General features: G+C 38.5%; 1 protein-coding gene across 3 annotated transcripts in view; it reads left to right on the forward strand.

Annotated features, from left to right (window-relative positions):
* The first annotated feature begins 18,591 nt into the window (after window positions 1–18,591).
* MAP2 (microtubule associated protein 2) overlaps window positions 18,592–23,606 on the forward strand; it is a 291,575-nt gene continuing 286,560 nt past the window's right edge. For all 3 annotated transcript variants that reach the window (XM_059393356.1, XM_059393353.1, XM_059393358.1), the window contains exon 1: window positions 18,592–18,832. The gene's annotated coding sequence lies outside the window, so the exon portion shown is untranslated. The remainder of the gene's footprint in view (window positions 18,833–23,606) is intronic.

The following is a 23,606-nucleotide window of genomic DNA, read 5'->3' on the forward strand; positions in this document are numbered from 1 at the left end:
GAGGATGTTAGAGATTTTAGGTACAAGAATTGTAGAATAGTTTATTGTAGACTGGTTCTCCCTCCAAGAAGAATGTGAAGATCTAGACAAAATATAAACATGTATCTGCTTGAAAGTTGCTCCAAATGAATATTGATATATAAATCAACAACAATAATCAGGTTTTTGGCATTTAAGATATCCAAAGAAATAAAATATATGAAAATTGCCCATGAGTCAAGAAGGGATAGAAGCAGGATTAAAGTGCTCTAAGTTTCTTTCATTTCCAGGAAGTGGTTAAGAGGATACATGCTGGTTGTAATCACTAACATAGCTACAAAAAGGTCAGTAAAAGAATGTACAGACAACAATCTAACCGAGGTAATATGAAATAAAAACAGCTGACTAATCCAGGTAAAGGGAAGAAAGAAAACAAAAAAGAATGTAAAGCAGTGTGCACAAATATAAAACAAATAGTAAGATGGTAGATTTAAACCTTAAAGTAAATGAATTACAATAAATGAAAACAGACAAAACAGACCAAAATTGTCAGACTGGAAAAAGAACAAAACTCAACTCAATGTTATATACAAATTATTTATGACTTAACATAAAAAGACTAAGATGAAAGAGAATGGAAAAAGATATTCCATGTGAATGGTAGCCAAAAGAAAGTTGATGGAAATGTATGAGTACGAAGCAAAGTAGGCTCTAAGACATTACCACAAAAAAACAGGAATATTCCATACTATAAAACAACCAATGAACTAAGCATATGAAATCATTTTGAATGTCTTTGGCATAGCTTTCAATATGTGAAGCAAAAATGGGTAGAATTAAAAGAAGAATAGATCATCACAGTGGGAAATTTCAACATATAGCCCTTAGGAACTATTAGAATAAGCCAACAAAAAATCAGTATGAAACACGAGATTTAAAAACACAAATTAAAAATTGATCTAGTAGATACATAGGTAAAATAGTAATTTGAACAACTGCAGATTACATATTATTTTTAAGTGCAAATGGGTTATTTAACAAAATTAACCAGGTACTAGGTCATAAAAGAATGTGGTTTCTGACCACAGAAGAGAATTTTTTTTTTAAGCTACAAATAAATAACAAAAAGCTAGTATAAAAAATTCTAAAGTGTTTGGAAATTAAACAATATTCTACAAAATAACTATGAGTTAAGAAGGAAATCACAAAAGAAAATAGAAAATAATTTGACTGAATGATAATTAAAATAGGACATATCATACTTAGGAGATGCAGCTAAAATCATGTTTAGAGAGAAAGTTATTGCTTAAATGCACATGTTAGAAAAGAATTTCACCTTCTATATGAAGAAAACAGAAAAAGAACACCATATGAATCTCAAAGAATGTAGCACAAAATAAAGAAGAAAGATAGTAAAAAAAAAAAACCACCTGATCTGATAGAAAACAATTGTTTTCTATTTCAACAAAGACAAAAGTTGCTTTTTCAAAATGATATAAGAAATTAGAAATTCTTGGCAAAGCTGATGGAAAGAAATGTAAAAGTTACAAATTACCAATATTATGAATAAAATTATGGATGTAAATTAATAAGGATATCATAAACAACTTCATACCAATAAATTTGGAAATTTAAAAGAGCAAGATGATAAACTGGAGAAACATAACATATTAAAACACGCCTAAATAGAAGTAAAAATCTAAATATACTTATAAAATAAATTTAACTTTTTTAAAAAAATAAATTTAACTTTTAATTGGACAACTTCCCCCAAAGAAAGCACCAGGTCTGGGTGGTATTATTGACAAATTGTTCTAGTCATTTATGAAAGAAAGAATATTAAACCTATGCCAATTCATCCAGATATAGAAAAAAAGGAAAATTTTGAAATAGATCTCACAGGGCCAAATAAACTTAATACTAACACTTGGTAAGAATATTGCAATAAAGAAAATTTCTAGATCAATTCCTTTTTAAACATAGTTTTAGAACAAAGAACAGAAACATGAACATAAAGTATTTGCAAATCATGTCCAGCAAGAAAGGTGTTATACGTCATAAGACAGTTTGAATTTATTCCAGGAATTCAAGACTGGTATCACATTCAAAAGTCAAATCTCCTTACCATATTAACATAGTAAAAAAAAATCTCACTAGATGTTATGGCATTGAAAATAACACTTTCTTCCCATAAGGAGATCCACATCTAGTCTCCAAAACGTGTGAATATGTTACCTTACATGATAAAATCACTTTTCAGATGTGATTAAAGTTGTGGACCTTGAAATAGAGAGATTAACTTGGAATACCCAAGTGGAGCCATTCTAATAAGAGGAGTCCTTAAAAGTGAGGAACCTCTCCTGCAGTGATCAGAGACATGCAATGTGAGAAAGATTGATAAAACCATACTGGCTTTAAAGATTGAGGAAGGAGGACAAAACATGCAAGAGCATCTAGAAGCTGCAAAGAGACCTCACTTTACAACTAACAAGAAAATGGGGATCTTGGTTCTATAATCACAAGGAACTAAATTCTGTCAACAACTGAAATGAGCAAGAATACAGATTCTCCCCTACAACCTTCAGTAATGAAGGCAGGCCTACTGACACTTTGATTTTAACCTTGTCAAACTCATGCCAGACTTTAACCTACAAAATTGTAAGATAATAAATCTGTTGTTTTTATTAAATTTGTGGCAATTTGTTATGGCATCTTAAACAACTAATACAAATACGTAAAAAGCATTTGATGAATTTCAATACCCATTCTATCCCATAATATAAAAAAAAATGGAAAATACTAATATAAGGGGTCATCTTTAATCTGATGAAGGGCAAGTACAGATAAAAACTATATATGCATCATACTTAATGGCAAAATATTGAAAGCATTCTATCTGGGATAAGGAATGAGGCAAAGGTATGCAATATCAAGATTCATATTCAACAGCTTTCCATAGTTCGTAGCCAGTAAAAAAGCCAAGCAAAAGAAGTAAAATTTTAAGTATTGGGAAGAAAAAAAAATAGACAAAATGAAAATGAATGTAAAATTCTAAAAAAAAAATTGTTAGAATTAATACTTGCAGTTTTGTATATTATCCTTTTCACTGGATGCAAGATCAGTATAAAAATTAATTATATTTTAATATACAACAATAAAAAAATTAGGAAAACATTTTTTAAATAATACCATTATGATAGGAAAACATCAATGCCTACAAGTTATCTCATGCAAAATATACAATACTGGTGCACATGAAAATGATAAAAAGTTATTGAAATGTATTAAATAACATCTAATTGAAGTATCGATTTTTCCTAAAATAACTTTTATTTTTTATTATTTTTAAGATTTTATTTATTTATTTGACAGAAAGAGACACAGCAAGAGAGGAAAGATAACCAGGGGCAATGGAAGAGGGAGAAGCAGGCTTTCCACAGAGCAGGGAGCCCAATACGAGGTTCGATCCCAGGACCCTGGGATTATGACTGAACTGAAGGCAGATGTTTAATGACTGAGCCACCCAGTTGCCCCTAAAACAATCTTTAGACTCAATGTAATGTATAACTTAGTATACTAATTCCAAGTTTTAGGGGAATATGTGTACGTTTCAAAGTAGAAAAATATAATCCTAAAGAAGAAACCAACTGTTTTGAGTATGTACTCTTAACAGTTATCACAACTTACAACAAAGCTATAGTAATTAAGAAAGTGTGCTATTGTCGGGGCTCATGGGTGGCTCAGTGGGTTAAAACCTCTGCCTTCAGGGCTCCTGGGTGGCTCAGTGGGTTAAGCTGCTGCCTTCAGCTCAGGTCATGATCTTAGGGTCCTGGGATCTAGAGCATCGGGCTCTCTGCTCAGCAGGGAGCCTGCTTCCCTCTCTCTCTCTCTGCCTGCCTTTCTGCCTACTTGTGATCTATCTCTGTCAAATAAATAAATAAAATCTTTAAAAAAAAAAACAACCAAAAAAACAAAAACCACCTCTGCCTTCCGCTCAGGTCATGATCCCAGAGTCCTGGGATGCAGCCCTGCATCTGGCTCTCTGCTCAGTGGGCAGCCTGCTTGCCTTCCTCTCTCTCTGCCTGCCTCTCTGCCTACTTGTGATCTCTGTCTGTCAAAAAAGTAAATAATATGTTTAAAAAAATTAAAAAGAATGTGTGCTATTGTCACAAGAATAGACAAATAGACCAAGAGCACAAAATAGAAATTATAGATACAGAATCACACGTATTAGACACTTGAATTATGATGAAAGTGACAGATCATTGGAAAGGAGAGTGTTCTCAATGATGGTGCTGGGTGAATAGGAAATTCATGGTTAAAAAAAAGAAATGGGAAGCCTGAGTGGCCCAGCTAGCTGAGTGTCCAGCTCTTGGGTTTGGCTCAGATCAAGATCTTGGGGTTGTGAGTTTGAACCCCCTGTCCAGCTCAGGGCTGGAGTCTGCTTGAGGCTCTCTCTCCCTCTCTCCTCCACTCCCTCACCACTCCATCTCTTTCTCTCTCTAAAAATAAATAAATACATTTTTTAAAAAAACAACTTTTTTATCATACCATCAAACATCAATTTCAGGTGTATTGTACTTCTAAATGTAAAATCCTAATCAAAAAGCTTTTGGAGGGGAACCAGCCTGGCTCAGTTGGGAGAGCATGTGAATCTTGATCTTGGGGCCATGAGTTTGGGCCCACCTTCAGTGTCAAGATTAGTTAAAAACAAATAAAAACTTAAGAAAAAAAAGTTTCTGAAAATTAACGTGGAAAAATGCCTTATGACCTTTTGCAGAAGATGACCAGCCTAAAGCATGTTACTCAGGGTATGTTGTCTGGCCACATTGGAAATAAATTAGAAGTCAATAAAAACAAGATATCTAGGATATTCAATAACATAATATTTTGAGTTTATATATTAATACAAGCACAGGAGAAATTAGAAATATTTTAAATTTAAAGATAATAAAGAGGCAACATAAGGGGCACCTAGGTGGCTAAATTGATTAAGCACCTAAGTTGATTAAGCACCTAAGTTGATTAATCCCCTATTGGTCTCCTCACTTGGCATGGAGTCTGCTTGGGGTTCTCTCTCTCCTTCTCTCTCAGCCCTTCCCCCTTTTCACTCTCTCTCTCTCTTTTTCTCAAAAAATGAATAAATTCTCTAAAAATGAATAAGTTTCTCTAAAAATGAATAAATAGAATCTTTCTAAAAATACAACATAAAATTGGTAGAGTGCAACTAAAGCAATATTTAAAGAGGATTTCAATTTAACACCTTATATTGGACATAAATGTCCAGTGAAATTAACTAGATAAGCTAGAGAGCAAGAAAATATGAAGTTAACCAAGAGAAATATCACTCAAAAGTACAAAAAGCAGAAATAACACAGATGGCAGAAACAAGAATGAAAAGATCTTACAAAGGTACAAATAAATGTTAATGCTGATGTATTTAAAGAAAAACAGGAGCATAGGGAAGAGAAAAACAGAAGAGTCAAAAACAATGAAACTTCTAGATACATCTAGATATATCAGAGATGCACTGTAGATTAAATGGCATAGAGACAAAATTAATGAATCTAAAGATACAGAAGTAGATTATTTTTAGTTGGAAATAGTGAGAAAATTAACAATCTCTGTGACATATGAAACAAGATTAAGCACTTAAATATCCGTGTATTTTAATATTTATGTATCATGTTAACACTAATAAAATACTAAAGAAATATGGCTAAAATTTTTTTTATTTATTATTTATTTATTTATTTATTTTTGAAATTTAATGAAAATTATAAACCCAAGGATCTAGGAAGCTCATTTCCCACTAAGGAGGATAAATATCACACAAAACACAAACACACAAATGAATTGCTAAGGAACAAAACAATTAAACAAATGATAGAGAAAATTTATAAAGCAACCATAAAAAGTTACACATTACATATAGGGCAAAAAATGACTTTGATCTTCTCATCAAAAAATATGCAAGCCAGAGGACAATGGAAATATATCACTAAAGTGATGAAGTAAAGAAAATTATCAACTAAAAATTGCATTACCTGTGAAAATACTGTAAAAGCAAAATAAAACATTTCAAGACAATAAAAATCTGAGAAAATCTGTAACCTATTAGTCCTATAATACAGTAAATTAGTAATACAGAACTAAACTACAAGAACATTAGAACACAACTTTTCTGTCCTCTTTTTTTATTTAAAAGAACTTCAAAAGCAATACTTATAAATCTATGTTGATGAGCATACAATATATAAAGGTATAATTTTAATTATTATACCTTTAGTTGTCAATTACAATTAGTTGTAAGGTACTAATAGGACAAACAACAGGGGAAGAAATGGTGCTATGTAGAAATACAGTTTTTATTTACTTATTTTTAAGGATTTATTTATTTATTCATCAGAGAGAGAGAGAGAGCACACAAGCAGAAGGAGCAGCAGGAAGAGGGAGAAGCAAGCTTCTTGCTGAACAAGGAACCCAATGCCAGACTCAATCCCAGGGCTCTAGCATCATGACCTGAGCCAAAGGCAGACAATTAACTGACTGAACCATCCCAGAAATACAGTTTTCATACTGTTGAAACTAATTTGGAATTAATCTGAACTATATATCTATAAGATAAGATGCTGATTATAATCCCTTAAGCAACCAGTAGAAAATAACAGAAAAAGAGAATAAAAGAAATGAGAGTGAAAAATGTACAATATAAAACCTAATTACCAAAGTCAGTAATGGAACAATAGTGGAATAAAAAAGACTTAAGATATATAAAAACAAATGACATCATGGCAGATGTAAATTCTACCTTACCCATAATTATATTAAATGTAAATGGATTAGAAAAATGCAGATATTGACAAAATGCACTTTAAATATTGTTTCAAATATATAATATATACACAATCCATAATAAATATTTATTTATTTATAAGTATTATTTATTTATAAGTATTACTTTATATTCAAAGACAAAAAAGAGCTTTAAATATAAATGTATAAATAAAATCCTCAACAAACTAACAATTCAAATCCATAACATCTAAGAAGGATTATACACCATGATCAAGTGTGATTAATCTCCTGAATGCAAGACTGGTTCAACATGTAATCACTATGATAAATTATTTTAATAAAAAAAAAAAGACAAAAACCATATAATCATCCCAATTGATACAGAGAAAGCATTTGATAAAATTCAACATCCTTTTATGGTAAAAGCACTCAACAAACTAATAGACTGGAATTTCCTCAACCTGAGAAAGAACATCCATGAAAAGCCCACAGCTAACATTATATTTACTAAAGAAAGACTGAAATATTTACTCTTAAAATCAAGAACAAGAAGATGTATACTCTCACTGCTTCTATTCAAAATTGTCCTGAAGATTCTAGCCAGAGAAACTGGGCTAATATAATATTAACAACAACAACACCCAGATTAAAAAGGAAGATGTAAATCTATACCTATTTGCAGATTACTTTTTTTGAAGTAGAAAATCATAAGGAGTAAAAAAAAAAAGAGAGAGAGAATAAAATTATTTGAGCTAATATATGAGCTCAGGAAGTTGCAGAAAACAAGATCAATTATATTTCTATAAACCACCAAGAAACCACCAAAAAGTATAATTAAGAAAATTGTTCTGGGGTGCCTGCGTGGCTCAGTTGGTTAAGCGTCTGCCTTCAGCTCAAGTCATGATCTCAGGGTCCTGGAATCAAGCCCTAGGTATGGCTCTTTAGGAACCTGCTTCTCCTTCTCCCCCACCAATTCCCGTACTTGAGCTCTCTCTTTTTCTCTCTCTCAAGCAAATAAATAAAATATTTTTTAAAAAAAGAAAATAGCTCTGGGGTGCCTGGGTGGCTCAGTGGGTTAAGCCTCTGCCTTCGGCTCGTGTCATGATCTCAGGGTCCTGGGATCGAGCCTCACATTGGGCTCTCTGCTCAGTGGGGAGCCTGCTTCCCCCCTCTCTGCCTCTCTGCCTGCCTCTCTTCCTACTTGTGATCTCTCTATCTCTGTCAAATAAATAAATAAATAATCTTTTAAAAAAATCTTAAAAAAGAAAAAGAAAACAGCTCTATTTATAATAACATCAGGAAGTATAAATTACTTATACATAAATTTAATGAAGAAGTGCAAGACTTGTACACTAAAAATAACATTGAAAGAAATTAATAAAAACTTAAATAAATGGAGGTGTATCATGTGTTCAAGGATTAGAAGACTTAGTATTATTACAATAGTGATACTCCCAAACTGATCTATAGATTCAATGCAAGTTGTATTGCTGGGGTACATATTTCCCAATTTCAAAAGTTACTACAAAGCTACAGTAATCAGGACAGTGTAGCATTAGCATAGGATAGATAGATAGATTAAAGGATAGAGATTAGATTCAAGAAATAAGCCCTCACATTTTTGGTGAATTCAATTTCAAAGAATATGATAAGACAATATGATGAGGAAAGAATGGTTTTTAGAACTGGTTCTGGGACAGCTGGTTGTCATATGCAAAAGCATAAAGTTGGGCCTGTACCTGACACCCTATAAAAAATTAACTTAAGGGGCACCTGGGTGACTCAGTGGTTTAAGCCTCTGCCTTCAGCTCAGGTCATGATCTCAGGGTCCTGGGATCGAGCCCCACATCGGGCTCTCTGCTCAGCGGGGAGCCTGCTTCCCCCTCTCTCTCTGCCTGCCTCTCTGCCTACTTCTGATCTCTCTCTATCAAATAAATAAATAAAAATCTTTATAAAAAAATTAACTTAAAATGAATCAACTAAATGTAGACATGCTAATGTGCATCAGCTGTGTTTATCAGTGGATGAACAAAATGTGGCGTAACCTACAATGGAATATTATTAAGTCACAAAAAGGAATGAAGAACTAATATATGTTACTACACGGATTAAGCTAAGAGAAAGAAGTTAGACACAAAAAGCTACATAGTACATGGTTCCATTTATATTATATGTTTAAAGTAGGCAAAACCATAGGTACAGAAAGTAATAGTTCCGAGGGTTAGGGAAGGTGAGAGTGGGAAGTACACTTCTATAAGTACGGTGGTTTCTTTTTATGGTGATGAAAATGTCCTGAAATTAGTTAGTGATGATGGTTGCACAACTTTGTGAATATGCTAAAACCCACAGAATTGTGCTTTTCAGAAGGGTGAATTTTCCTTAGGACCTGAATTATATCTCAATTTTAAAATAGAGCCAAGAAAAGATAAGCTATGTAAATCTTAATCAGAAGAAGTCTGGCATGATTATATTAATTTCAGACAAATTAGGTGTTGCAAAACAATATTACCAGGAAAGGAGGAACATGAATTCTGACACATGGAATAATTCATCAAGAAAACCTAATAATCCCTGTATGTGTACACATATGATGGAAACTGAAAGGAGGAATAGACAAATTTATGATTATAATTGGATATTCCAATACTCTTGTCTGCACTTAGAGATCAAATAAAAAGAAAATCTGCAGAGATATTGATATAAAACAGCAATATTGGGCAAATTGGCATAACTGACACTTATAAAACACTCCACAACAGCACTGTGCACAATTTTTCCCCAACAGATTTATGGAGATATAATTTACATACTATAAAATTCATTCATTGTAAGTGTACAGTGTGATGAATTTTAGTAGCTTTACACAGTTGTGCACCCGTAACAATGCAGTTTGGGAACGCTAAGAGCACCACAAACAATTCCCTCCTGCTGGTTTGAAGTCAATTATTGTTCCCATTGTTCACCCCCAGGCAACCAGCCGTCTACTTTCTGTTTCTATCGTTCTGACTTTTCTAAAATTTCACACGAATGAAATCATACAATACGTAGTTTTTTGTGTTTGACTTCTTTAATTTAGTAAAACGTCTTTGAGGTTTATCTTGCCTGTTGCATATGTCAGTATTTGGTTCCATTATTGTGTGTTGGTCTTCTAGCGTAGAACTATAATATCTGCTCCCAACTTCATGGACATATGGGGGGCTTCCGGGTTTCAGCTCTAATGAGTTATGCTGCTCTGAACATGAAGATAAACATCTTTGTGTGGACATATGCTTCATTTTTCTTGGGCAGAGGACAGAGAGTGGAAAACCTAGGTATTTGTAAGTGCACCTTTCAATTTTTAAGAAACTGACAAACTGTGCTCCAAAGTGAATGCAGAGCTTTCTATTATGACCATGCATGTATGAGAATTCCAATGTCTTCACATCCACACTGACACTCGGTATTGCCAGTCTTTGTAATTATATTTTTTCCTAGGGTACATGGAGCATCTTTCCATGTTCTTAGTAGCCATTACTGCATGTACTGTGGTAAAGGTAACTTTTCACTTATTTAGTCTTTTGATGGAGGGCTGAGATGGGTTGTTTATCTTCATAGTATTGAATGCTTTATAATTGCTGCATACAAAGCCATTATAGAAAATACGACTGCTGGTTCACGTGGGAAGTTTAGGTGCTCCCCGGGGAGCTATCTGAAAATAGCTCCCTGTACACAGAGGGCAAGTAGAGACTGAAGAAGCGAGGTCTTCAGATTGGTAAAGTAGCAGGATTAATAAGCAAGGGAACTTATATTTGAGGCTTGTTGTGGGTGGCTCCAGGATGAATAGATCTCTGTGCTTGCCTGCCAAGAAAAACCTAAGAAGCCTTACTGGGTTCAGACGTTCTCAGCAACACATTGCTCTCTCACAATCTTGTATTCTTGAAAACCACTCCCACTTGGGAAATGGTGGGGAGAACATACTTTTGAAGGACAAGGGGAGGGGGTGGGATGCCTCTGACAGCCCCAATCCAGCTCACAGGTCAACCGATGGTCATATCTTCCTGACGACCTCTTCCAACACCTCTGGTGACCAGCTCTTGCAATTTTAAATGCCCCCTTGTCTGTAGTATGCCCTGAGCTATAAGCAAGGGGTTTCACTAGCAAGGGGGTGACTCATTTGGCGCTATCGGGCATCGGAGGCAGATGCCACAGGTATGATAGAGGCACAGGCAGGAAAAAAACAAAACAAAATGAACAACCCAACCAAAAAAACCACACAGATTAAGATAATGACCTTTAAATTAATAACAATTTTTTTTTCTACTGAAAGCCCTAACCATTCATTTATTAAGTCCCTTAGGCTGGGGGGGAGGATCACTCAGAGTGTTTACTTGTCCTCATGTAATTTCATAAAGATGATACATTAGTAGACTCATCATGTATGAATGTACAACATTGTTTGGATAATGGCACAGGTGTCTTCTTGCAAAGCAGTAATCATGTCCAAGGTCATTCTATTTTGGAGGACAGCTTTTCTTACTAGAGTCATTTAGGTGTTCAGTAAAGATACGATTTTCAGGCTGTCATTTAAGGTTGTTGGCTGAATTTAATAGGGACTTTTTCTCTGTGTGGTGTAACACCCTCCAGGCCAGGGGAGGGGAAGAAAGTGGCCAAATGATCATACCAGTAAAAGATGGAATGGGCCCACCTAGCCTTGAGAAGAGGGAAGTTGGGAATTTTTGTTATCATGGGGCATATTCTCCACTATGTACAGGGAAAACTCGAGATACAGCAGCCCAGCCACACAGGTGGCAGCCACAGACAAAGATTTATGTCTCATAGCCATGGGGATACATTCGGGATTCCCCAGTACACACCTGGGTGGCATGACTAGTCAGTGCCACACTAATTGCTCTCCTTAATATGACAGAATGGCTACACAGTTCCAGTAATATCCATCCCGTATTCCTGGTATAACTGGGTTGGTTCCGTTTGGCATCTTTCTGTCCCCAACTTGGAATAAGGGTGCCTTTGTGTTCAACTCGGCATAATCTGAATTGAGCCACAGGAACTCACACCAAATCTGGGCATGATGACTCATGGCCTTGATGGTGATGTTTTTATGACACTTCCAGTCAGCAGTTCAAGGGGTTGCCTCTGTAATTTGACAGAAAAGGAATCCCCTCACCCAGGATTATTGATAATATGTGTCACAGGCCAGGTTTCTGGGTCAGCATTGAGCAGGTGAATTGAGAATACTAGTCGTAGCTTGTTCTTCTGTAATGTACTGTTTTAGTGCCTTCCAATGCCCTCCCTGGAGTAGTGATGCCCACCATGGCAATCATGACAAGCTAGAGAGGGGCGTGCCAACATGTCCAATAGTGGGGTTGATTTCTTAGATTTTATAGAGTGGGCCCATTGTAGAAAGGTATTTCCATCAGGTGCCCATCCCATGACTGGACACCACAGGAAGAGAAGTCCAAGTTTGAAAAGCTGGATATTTAGTAGGAACTTGTATGGGAGGGTCTTCTCCTTCCATAAGAATTACACCTTTGGCTTGATCCTTACATGTTAATGTGCTGCAGCTTAGGAATTTGAGCTGGCTGTATATACCATACCTCCTGGCCGGGGAAAGCAGCCCTGTCTGGTGTCAGGAGGTGTACTGGAGATGGCATAAGCCAGACTAGGACCCCACCTTCTTTCCTCTTTCAATGGTGCATTTTCCTTTCCAGGGATAGTGTGTTTCAGCAGGTCTGACTACCAGCAGGACAATGGGATCCCAGTGGAGATTGAGTAGTTTCCCCTCACCCAGTGGAGCAAAGTAACTCCCAATCCAGGTGACATGTCCCATTGCAAATTCCAGTCCATGATGCCTTTCCCAGGTGTGATGGGACATGGTGTTCTCAGCAGCATTACCCAAGTGAGAATCAGAATAATAACTTCTATACCTTTTACAGTATGGGCATTTTGACGGGTATCCCAGTCTGGCCTACAGAGCAACAGGGCTTACTGGTTGATCATTCAAATGTATTAAATTCTGAGAATGTACTGCCTGGCCAAGGTGGTTTTACCTGTTAGTAATTCAGTCTGCTGCTTTAACATTCCATTCTTCCTTTTGACCAACACTGCTGCTCGCATGTTACAGGGAAGATGGAACCTCCATTCAAAGTTTTGTTCTTTTACCCAATCTTGCACATCATAACCTTTGAAATGTGACCTCTAATCACTGTCTGTTCATTGAGGGTATCTGTGCACGGTACTTAGCTCTGCTAATCCTCTAATGGTGGCACCCTGGTTTGTATAGCAACAGGGGAAACTTGGGCTAGGCCAGACCAAGTTTTTCCACACAAACCAAGGGATACTTTGAATCATTTCTCAGAGGAGGGGGGACAGTATAATTAATTTGCCAAATCCTTACTGGTTTGGAACTCCAGTAGATGGTTCCAGATTCCTTTGGCAGTCGCCTTGGTGTTGTCTAGAACACACAGAACATGCTGTTCCCGTATTAACCAAGTCAGTGTATTTCAATCCTGCATTCTTGGCAATGCAGCACCCCTCCTGGGTGCTATGGTGGTTGCTCTTTTTAGCACCCCATCTGCTGCATCTACTGAAGAGTGGGTTGTAGGGCTTGCACCCAAGCTAAGGCATCAGTTTCCTGATGGAGAAGGGGTGTCAGCACCTTTATGGATTGTGACATGGAAGACAGTGAGGACTGCCTCAGGCTCTTGCAAGGGAACCCAAATGTCTTTCCACATATCCTGACCTCAGAAGGGCTTCCTCATGATCAGCCACTCCTCGGATTCCCATTGGTCAAGCCATAGGGTTAATCCCTTTACAAGAGCCCAGCTGTCAGTGCAAAGGGCTAATGGCCAGGGCTCATGAATGAACACCAGCCAAACAAACTGCTCTGAGTTCAGCCCAGTAACTGCCCTGGTTTGTTCCTGTTTCCACCCAGATGGTGTCAGTATTGGGCTGCAGTCTGTGTGGATGGCTTGCACTAGCTAGACCCATCTCTTTACCATACATCAGAGGGAATCTCCTCTACTGCCTCACTATAGGCCAAAGAGGCCACCGAGGGATTGGGGCGGAGGCATTAGAAATCCTACATACTCCACAGGGTCTAACAGTACTGTATTCTTACAGTCAGTGGGCTGGTGGATAGGATGCTCCTGTCCTGCAAATAGGCCTTGGTTAAAGTAGGAGTTTGAGCCATAGCAGAAGTGGGTAGATGGAATACATTACTAACCTACCCCCTGAAGAGAAGGGAAGTTCCTACCCTAGCATGCTGTTCCTTCATGAGAGGGTCTACCTGGAGGACTGCTGTTCCATTGCTGGGAGCAGTTGCTCTATGGACGTATATCAGGTTTCTGTTCCTTTCCACAGTTGGGACCAAAACTCTAGGGATATTTCCTTCTTCTGTTGTCCCTGCCACAGTGCCCAGCCTATACCTTCCAGAGCCACAGACACATCTAACTCAGATAGAAGTCCAGAGTTTCAATGGGCTCCACCAGTATTTTTGCTTTCTCAAAGGCAGCTTGCTACACTGATATTCATTCTCACACACATCCATTCTCTGTCAGGTGGTATAAGAGATGGAGGCACTGTGACAGGCCCTTCAAAATGAGAAAAGTCTTCCAAAATCCTCAAATCCTCATAAACTGTTGTATTTATCTCATGTCCTTAGGGGTTAGATAAGCTGCACTTGATCAGTCATGGTGTCTGGGACAACATGTATCTCTGCCCAACCAAAGGACTTTAAGTCCCCAGAACTTTATGGCAGTGCCTGGGTCTTGAAATTCTGTGGGTTCACTGTCCATCCTCTCTGCCACAAATGTTCCGGAAATGTCTACAGAGTGTCCTTCAGGAGAGGCAAGTCTTTACATGAAAACATTGTATCGTCAATGTAATAGACCCATTTTAGTGATGTGCAAAGGAGAATAGGGTCAGGTGTTTGGCTAGCCTCTCGTGAGATATGCGAGGGCAGTGCAGGTAGCTTTATGGAAACACTTGGAAGGCTCATTGTTGCCCCTCTCTCATGAAGGCAAAATGTATCTTCTGACTTAGCAGCCAAGATTTTACTGAAAAAGTCATTTGCTAAGTCCAGCACAGTCTGATACACTTCTAGGACTTTGGCCGAGGTATGCAATATATGGCAATATAGGGAACAGCTGCATAGCTGGTGGGGTAGGGAAACTCCCCTTATTAGTGAACACTTGATAGTTCATGGTCATCCACCATGAACCATGTGGCTTTTTTACTGGTCATACAGGCTATTAGAAGCACTATGGGCAGGGCATACTATATCTACTTGATGTAGTTCTTAGCTAGTTTCTCCTCTCTCTTTATGTCCCCCACCTCAGGCAATTTATATTATTTGACAGTTACCACTCTTTGTGGGGGTGGTAGATTTACTAGTTTCCAGTTGCTGTTCTCCCTCAGAAAAAAACCCCAGAGTTTACAGTTTGATTACTCTAACTAGGAGGCAGGGTTCCCTGATAGAGGGAATTGCAAATGAAAGTAGCAATAAGGTAGAACACCTGTCAGGAAGTCTAAAATCTAAAATACTGTCAACACCAATGGGGCGCCTGGGTGGCTCAGTGGGTTAAAATACTGTCAACACCAAATGCTGTCAAGGATGTGGAGAAAGGAATTTTTATTTACTATTGTTGGAAAAGTACAACCACTTTGGAAGACAGTTTGGCAGTCTCTTACAAAGCTAAGTAGTCTACTATACAATTCAGCATTGTGTTCCTAGGTATTTACTTAAACGAGTTGAAAACATATGTCAGCACACGAACCTGAACTTGAATGTTTATAGCAGCTTTATTCATAATTGTCACAGAATCGAAGCAATCAAGATGCCTTCAATAGGTGAAAAGATAAACTGGTACATTCATACAATGAAATATTACTGAGTGATAAAAAGAAATGAACTATTGAGCCATTAAAAAAAATCTTAAATGCTTACTGCTAAATGAAAGAAGCCCGTCTAAAAGGACAATGTATTGTATAATTCCAACTACATGACATCTGAGTAGAGAGGAGAAAAAGGAGAGAGGCATATGTAGAGCACAAGGAATTTTTTTAGGGCAGTGAACTATTCTGTATCATACTGTAAATGGCAGATACAAGACAGTATACATTTAGCAAAACCTGTAAAACTACAATGTCAAGAGCAGACTTTAATGTAAACTATAGTTTTTATTAATAAGAATGTTTCAACCTTGATTCATCAATTGTAACAAAGGTAACATATCCATGCAAGATGTTACTAATGGAAGAAATCTGGGCAGAGGGAAAGGGAGTACATTAGGAACTCTTTTTACTTTCTGTTCAATTCTTCTGTAAATGTAAAACAACTCTGGGAAATGAAGCTTATTAATAATATATTTAAAAAAAATAAGCCTCATGAAGACCTAAACAAATAGAGACCTATACCATGTTCATGGATTGGAAGACTCAATATTGTTTAGGTGGCAATTCCGTAAAAATTGACCTATAAATTGAACACAATTTCAACTAAAAACAGCATTATTTTTATAGAAATTGACAAACTGGCTGAAAATTTACATAGAAATGAAAAAAGTAGATGATTCAAAAGAGTTCTGAAGGAGAATAATAACACTGGAAGACTTGTAATACTTGATTTCGAAACTAATTGCAAAGCTTGAACAGTATTTTGTTTTCAGACGATGAGGATGGGCAGGATTGTGTTCAAAGGCCTGAAGTTGTATCTGTCTACTTTAAGCTCACAGTTGATGCAGACTCAGGGGAATTCTGCCTGAAATGAAGGAAAGCAGAAGGAGCACCTTCCTTTTGGAATGTGGTTCTTATGACAAATAGCATGCAATTAACAGGAACGCAGAAACTCTCAATAATTGTACTATGTAGTTCTGGAGATACTCTCAGAATACCCTGGCAGGATTCTTAATCTTCCTTCCATCCCTCATATCCTTTCATAAGTCTCCTCAGATTTTCTTCTCAAGCAGGCCCTGTTCTGAGGAAGAGACCTAACTCCTACAACTTCCCTGCTACTGGGGTGTGCCCCATTCCTTCCAACTTCACTGGAAGTGTTACAGAGACATGGACTAAAGCTGGGTGGAGGGAAGAAATACGTAGGGCACAGGGTGTGACTTCAGAGGCCAAGGTTTCAGCTTTTGCTCTGTTATGGTTTTTAATCTTCACAGCCTCTCATCTTTAGATTTTTTTCCATCTGGAGATTGAGGGAATTGGACCAGATGACTAGGAAATCAACTCTAATGTTCTAGGGTTCTATGATTCTATGGATAATTGAAGTGACAAAGCCAAATTATAAGTGCTGCTTCATCAGCACTGTTGAAATTGTACAAGCCACACCTCACTATCTTGGCTGACCTTAAAAACACCTTGTTACAACTTGATAGAGATGCTTTGAAGCAATTCTGAGCTCTTACTGACAATAAGGTGCTATTCTCTGATTATGAAGTTTCCATGGTAAAGGATCATTTGCTTTCTCTGTGGTCATATCACTTTCAGAAGTATCTAAGGTGATATTTTTTAAAGGCCACATTTCAAGGTCAACATTTTCTGTGCTTTCTAATTCATTATTTTTATATCACTCTTTATATTCTTCACAGACTTTTCTTATTCATGATCTAATTATATCTTCATAGTAAAAATGGCAGAGAGGTTGGGCTAATATTTTTAATCCTCACTCTTACACTGAAATTTAGATTATGTGAAGGGACTTAGGGCCTCACATCTAGCTATCTAGCACGTACATAACGTTCATGGAGGCAGTAATTTGGGGTACAGGGAGGAAGGCAGGGGGGCTGGTTTTATTCACTGATGCTTCTACGGTGCCTAGAACAGTGCCCTTCAGAGTAGGTTTTAATAAACATTTATTTTATTTTATTTTTATTTATTTATTTTTTTAGATTTAAATTTTTTTTATTTTTTATAAACATATATTTTTATCCCCAGGGGTACAGGTCTGTGAATCACCAGGTTTACACACTTCACAGCACTCACCAAAGCACATACCCTCCCCAATGTCCATAATCCCACCCCCTCCTCCCAAACCCCCTCCCCCCTGCAACCCTCAGTTTGTTTTGTGAGATTAAGAGTCACTTATGGTTTGTCTCCCTCCCAATCCCATCTTGTTTCATTTATTCTTCTCCTACCCACTTAAGCCCCCATGTTGCACATTTATTGAATGAATAAATGAATGGATGGATCTGATTAGTGACAGAGCTGGGTCTAGACTTCTCTGAACCCTCAGTCCTTGCTCCCTCACAACTGACAAGAGTTCTTCTCGGTCCTCATGCCCCTCCCTCGCACCTCATTTTCCTGTCTTTTCTGAATGCAACTGTTGCCAGGTTTGTGGAAGCAAGGCCAGTGAGCCTACCCCACGAAGGGGTAACGGGAGCCCTTTCCTCACAGTGACAGAGGAAGGAAAGGAGAGCATTTACGGGGACACCCTCCAATTCCCCCAGGAGCCAGGGAAGAGGGTCCGCTGGGAGCCCCTGGGCCAAGGGCGCTGGTCTCACTCTGACGGCGGCGGAGGGGGAATTCCCTGGAGCCCCGTGTGGCCGGGGCTTGGCAGGCTCCGCCAGCGGCCACTGCTGCGGTCCCCGCGGGACGGCGGACTGGCTGCGGCAGGAGGCGGGGCGGCCGCGCTCTCCCTTCCCGGACACTGCAGCTGGGGACACCGCGGAGCGGCCGGCGGGCGGGGGCACCGCGGAGCGGCCGGCGGGCGGCCGCACGGGGAGGTGGGGCGGGGGAGGGGCGGCGGGCGCGGGGAGGCGGGGCCGGCGCGGGGAGGCGGGGCCAGGGCCGGGGCGGGGCGGGGCGGCGGCTTGGAGAGCCCAGGCCAGGGCGGCGCTCAGACTGGGCCGGGTGCTCGGGCTGCGCGGGCTCTCGGCGGCCGCGGGGCAGCAGCATCCTCCTCCTCCTCGCTTCCTTTTCTTTCCTTCCGCTTCTTTCGGTTATCCTCCTCCTTTTCCTCCTTCCCCTGCCCCGTCTCCCTTTCTTCTCCGGAGGGCACCGTCCTCAGGTCCGTGAGCGCAGGCAGCCGCTCCCGTGGGTGCATCCAGACCAGGTAAGAGAGCCGTCCCCGCCTCTGGTTCTGTATAGGGCGCCTTTCCTTTCTCCGCTTGGCTCTCTGCTTGGAGGGAGCCTCAGCCAGGAAAGGGGTGGGCATGGGGAGGGCGCGGTCTCGTTCCCTCTGCCTTGGAAGCAGGCACAGGTTGGCCGGCTCTCCCGCCTCCCACCTGGCGGCAGCTGCAGGCCCGGCCTCTCCAGGTGTCCCCACGGAGCAGGGGAATTGGTGCTGCCGCTACCTGGGCTCTCGATTTGTAGAAGCGTGTATGACCTGGTTAGGTACCACTTTGTAACCCCGGGAACTTAGGATATCCATAGTGAGAGCTAACAGTACCTGAGCTGTAGAAAGACGAGGAGTGGGTTATACAAAGATAATGGGGGGAAAAGAATTCGAGGTGGAGGGGTGTGTGTGTGTGTGTGTGTGTGTGTGTGTCCATCTAGCTGCAGAGAACTGCACACTGACGGAGGAGTGAGTAAAGAAAGCCTTGTCAATTTGAAAGCATTTCCTTGTAATTCTTCCAGAAACAGCTGGAAGAAGAAGATTGATAAATATAATTTTAGGAAAATGAAAAACCAGTGTCTGCTCGTGTTGGAGGGTGGGACACGAAAAAATGTCTGGATGAGCTTGAAGCTCCACACGGTCTGTTCAAGCGATGGGGGTGAGAAACCTGCACCTACCGTCCATCTATTCTTTTTCTTTTTTAAGGCTTTTGGGGCCCTCATTGCCGAGTTTCATCGTTCCCCAACCTAGTCTTTTGTTTAAGGATGGAAATTTCAAGGAGGCGTGTATGAAAGGAGCCCGGAGTGGGGTGGTGTTGTGTTTGTGTGTGTGTAGGGGAGGGGAGGGGGGAGTAAAGCAGATGGGGTCAGAATAAAAAGCATCTTTGAAAACTGGAATTGATGTTACACTGCCTGGTGTCAGGACTTCAGGATTTTTGTCAGGAAATAAAAAGCTTTCATTAGCAACAAGCCCGTTTCTAACAATCGCTGTGTGCCATCTGCTGTAAGCCCTTAGCATAATGCTTCCAGGGTATAGACATTTAAAACTGACACAATGCATGCACATACAAACTCACGCACATGGGTGCACTTGGACACATCGCACACACGCATGCACATATAATACATTATATATGTAATATTACGAAAGGGAGTAACTACTTAAAAGACAAATTCTTTTAAATTTATCTTTGAGGGTTTGGGGATTATGGTATGAATAAAATCCGTAGTGCAAAACAAGAAAAAGATATTGTTGGGTGATACATAATTTTGAAGGTGAGACTGAAGGATTAATGGATGTTGGCAAGGCACTAACTCAAATGTTAAAGGTATAATTTATTTAAAAATGGTTGATCCAGGAGAGGAAATGACTGCAAACTGAAATTGAGGCTTGCAGCCGCAGTGAGGCGATGGAGAACAAAGCCTTTTATGTGAGCCACATTATGCAAAATGTCCCATGCTTGAGCTTCAGGTACCAGCCCAGTATAAAGCATAGCTCTGTCACCCTGTCATTTTACTGTGGGTGATTATATTTTTTTTGGCAATGAAAATAGATTAAATAAATAAAAGTCCTTTAGGTCGCCCAGAAGGAAGATTACAGCCTTTCACTTGAATGTGACACAAAACACCCATTTAACTGGGCAATAGGGGTATTTTGGTAGAAATTTTTATGGATTTGTAAATCCCCAGTGTTTCAATCAGCCCTCTCCCCTTTATGCACAAAAAGCATCCTCCCTCCAAGAAAAGGTAAAGGGCATTTTTTTTTCTTTCAATAAAGAATATTAATTTGTGTGAATATTTGAACATTGACTTTCTGGTAATGTTATTACCAGAAATGATAACCTATGTATTCATAGGTTTACATCTGTATCATGATTTGCTTGTTACCAGAGCTATTGTGCCTTTAAGATCATCGGTACATGCTGCTTATCTCTTCATGATTTGTTTAACTTTAATTTGTAACATTTTCTATAATACTATTTAATTTTAAAAAGTTTTAAAAAATTTTACATGTAAGTAGAAAATTGTCTAAAATATGTACATCTAGAGATCTAAGCCATTTAAAAATTAAGCTTCCTTTAAAAAATTTTCTGATTACTTTAGTTTTCATTTTCTTTGTTTCTCTCCTCTCTTATTAACCCCCCCCCCCCCCCACGTCAAATAATCTGTTTCTTTCTGGCTGTCTGTGCTGCTTTAAGCTTCTAGTTGTGTCTAGACTACCAACAGCAGGGATAGTTGTCTCAGTTTTGAATGTAGGACTTGTTCATTCTCTGCAGCAGCTCTCTCTCAGGATGACTTGTTTACAGCACCTTCTCAGGGAGGAGAAAGAGAAAGAATGTGCTGAGAGAGCATGACCCAGTGAAACTGGCACAGCCATTACCTCATCATAGTAGCTACTTCAGATTCATTGAGAGAGCAGACATCCTCTCAGTGGAAACCAAACACCGGGAGCACACCCATTTCTAGGCAGAAGCCCTTTTCTTCCCATAGCAGCCTCTACTAATTTTGCTTTGCTGAGGTTAAAGGGGTATTTTCTCTTTTAAGTATTTCTTTTCAGGGATCTTGAACTTGGACAAAAATATGCAGCCAGAAATGAAACTTGGCACAGAATCTAAGCCTGAAGGAACTATTTCATTCCTTTACCACTTTTGGCTTAAGTTGATTTGCAAATTTTCTAAACATCAGAAGGGAGAAGGAAGAAAAATATTTGTTACTGTATTTTTGCATGTTTTCTTATGACACACGTATTTTGTGTTGAATTTTATTAGCAACTGGATAATAGGCTGGACTGCTGTGCTTTTGAGAACTATAGTTTTACTGTTGGGTTTGAGGATTAAATAGTTACTATGTTTGTTGAGATGTATACATAACAGTGCATGCATCCCTAAATTATTCATCAACATCCTTAGGAGACAGACCATATGAAACCAATGTGGGGATTTTAGTATTCAAGTTGATTATTCTGATTAATGAAGTCTTTTCAATTCTTAATTTCCTTATGACAGATTAAGATAAAGAATCTGAAATAGCAGTTAAAGTAGCTGAGAACACTACCCTTAGGTCAATACTGTACTCCTTAATGCTAACAGTAGTCATTAGGTAAGTCATTACTAGATGCATGAACCAAAAAATAACATTCTGAAACGGTCATAAGCTCTTTTGTCTCTGATTCATGAGTTAAAGATGCTATTAAGCTCTTTGAATCCTGCCTGATATATCTTTTAGATATTTCAGTTCTTTTTGTTACTTTAATTCTCTCTATGCCTTTATTATTGTCATTGTCTTCATCTACTCATTCTGCATCTCTTATATGGGCAGTATTTTGAACATTTCACCAATTTTCCCCTCCCTTTACACCATGTATCTCACATCTGAGTGTTAGACTTCTCTATTACTATTACTAGTATTCTTTAATAGTATTACTCTCACTGTACAAATGAGCTTTTAGGAGAACATTTATTCCTATTTGTTACTCACCTCTATGTCACCTATTCGAAATATCATACTGGAGGCTATGTAATGAGATTCCAAAAAAATAGAAAACATGGTCTTTGGCTTTAAGAAATTTACAAATAAATAAAGTTAGAAGGATTTATTTCCTCTGTAAGAGGTGACATTCAATTGAGTATTAGTTGTATTACAGATATGACACATAGAGCAAGGGACTGTATTTGAACGGAGGTGATGTCCCAACATCTTAAAGACAAGCTGTTATGCATCAGTTATATAAATGCTCTAATGTATACCTACGTCTTTATTCCATATATATTTATATATTTTTAATTAGGGAATGATAAGATATAATTCTTTGTGTGTGTGTATGTGTATACACACATATACAATACAAATACTAACAGCCCTCAATACTTCCATCAGTCAGCTATAGAAAGTCATGTCTTTAAATGCTCTATAGGGGCACCTGGGTGGCTCAGTGGGTTAAAGCCTCTGCTTTTGGCTCAGGTCATGATCCCAGGGATCTGGGATTGAGCCCTGTGTTGGGCTGTCTGCTCAGCAGGGAACCTGCTTCCCCTCCTCTCTCTCTGCCTGCCTCTCTGCCTACTTGTGATCTCTCTCTGTCAAATAAATAAATAAAATCTTTAAAAAAAAAAATAAATGCTCTATAGCACATGAAGATTCAAATTCATAGTTTTCTGAGAAGAAACTTTGGGCATTTTCAAGGAATTATCAGCCTCGGGTATTTATACCAGGCCTCGAAAGCAGTTAAAGAACTATGCAGTCTGAAGTGGTAGACAAAGAACCAAAATCAAGGGGAAGGGTCTGTGGGAAGGTCTGGATGTGTGGATTGCAGTAGAAGAGTTGAAGGAAAAAGAGGCAAGTTCTCAGTTGTTAATAGTTGTGGATTCAGGATGGAGAGGAGCCTGCGTCTGCTGGAGAACTAAGAAATCTGTTTTGTTTTTCTGCCTCCTCATAATTTGTTCATATCCCTCCCTGTCATTACTTTGAACTAAGTCCGTAGGTGTTTCCTTGTAAAATTTGCAAAGGATGCTTATTGGAAGCAATTCTGGAATGAATCAAAAATTTTAAAACAACGCGAACACAATTAATTGACTTTTTATGGAAAACACTTTGAATCTAATCTTTGAACTTAATGTTTCCTGTTCAAGAGAAATAAGCTTTCCTTTGAGTGATAGTATTTTAACTGTGATACTTTTTACTTATACATTTTAATGAAATTCTGTGAGAATTTAGACAAAATAAAGAAGTCAGAATTTCCTTTTTCACTTGGTTAATATTTATTGTGTCCTTTGGGA

The sequence above is a fragment of the Mustela nigripes genome, chromosome 3 (assembly GCF_022355385.1).
Source record: "Mustela nigripes isolate SB6536 chromosome 3, MUSNIG.SB6536, whole genome shotgun sequence".
In the NCBI taxonomy this organism is placed as follows: Eukaryota; Metazoa; Chordata; class Mammalia; order Carnivora; family Mustelidae; genus Mustela; species Mustela nigripes.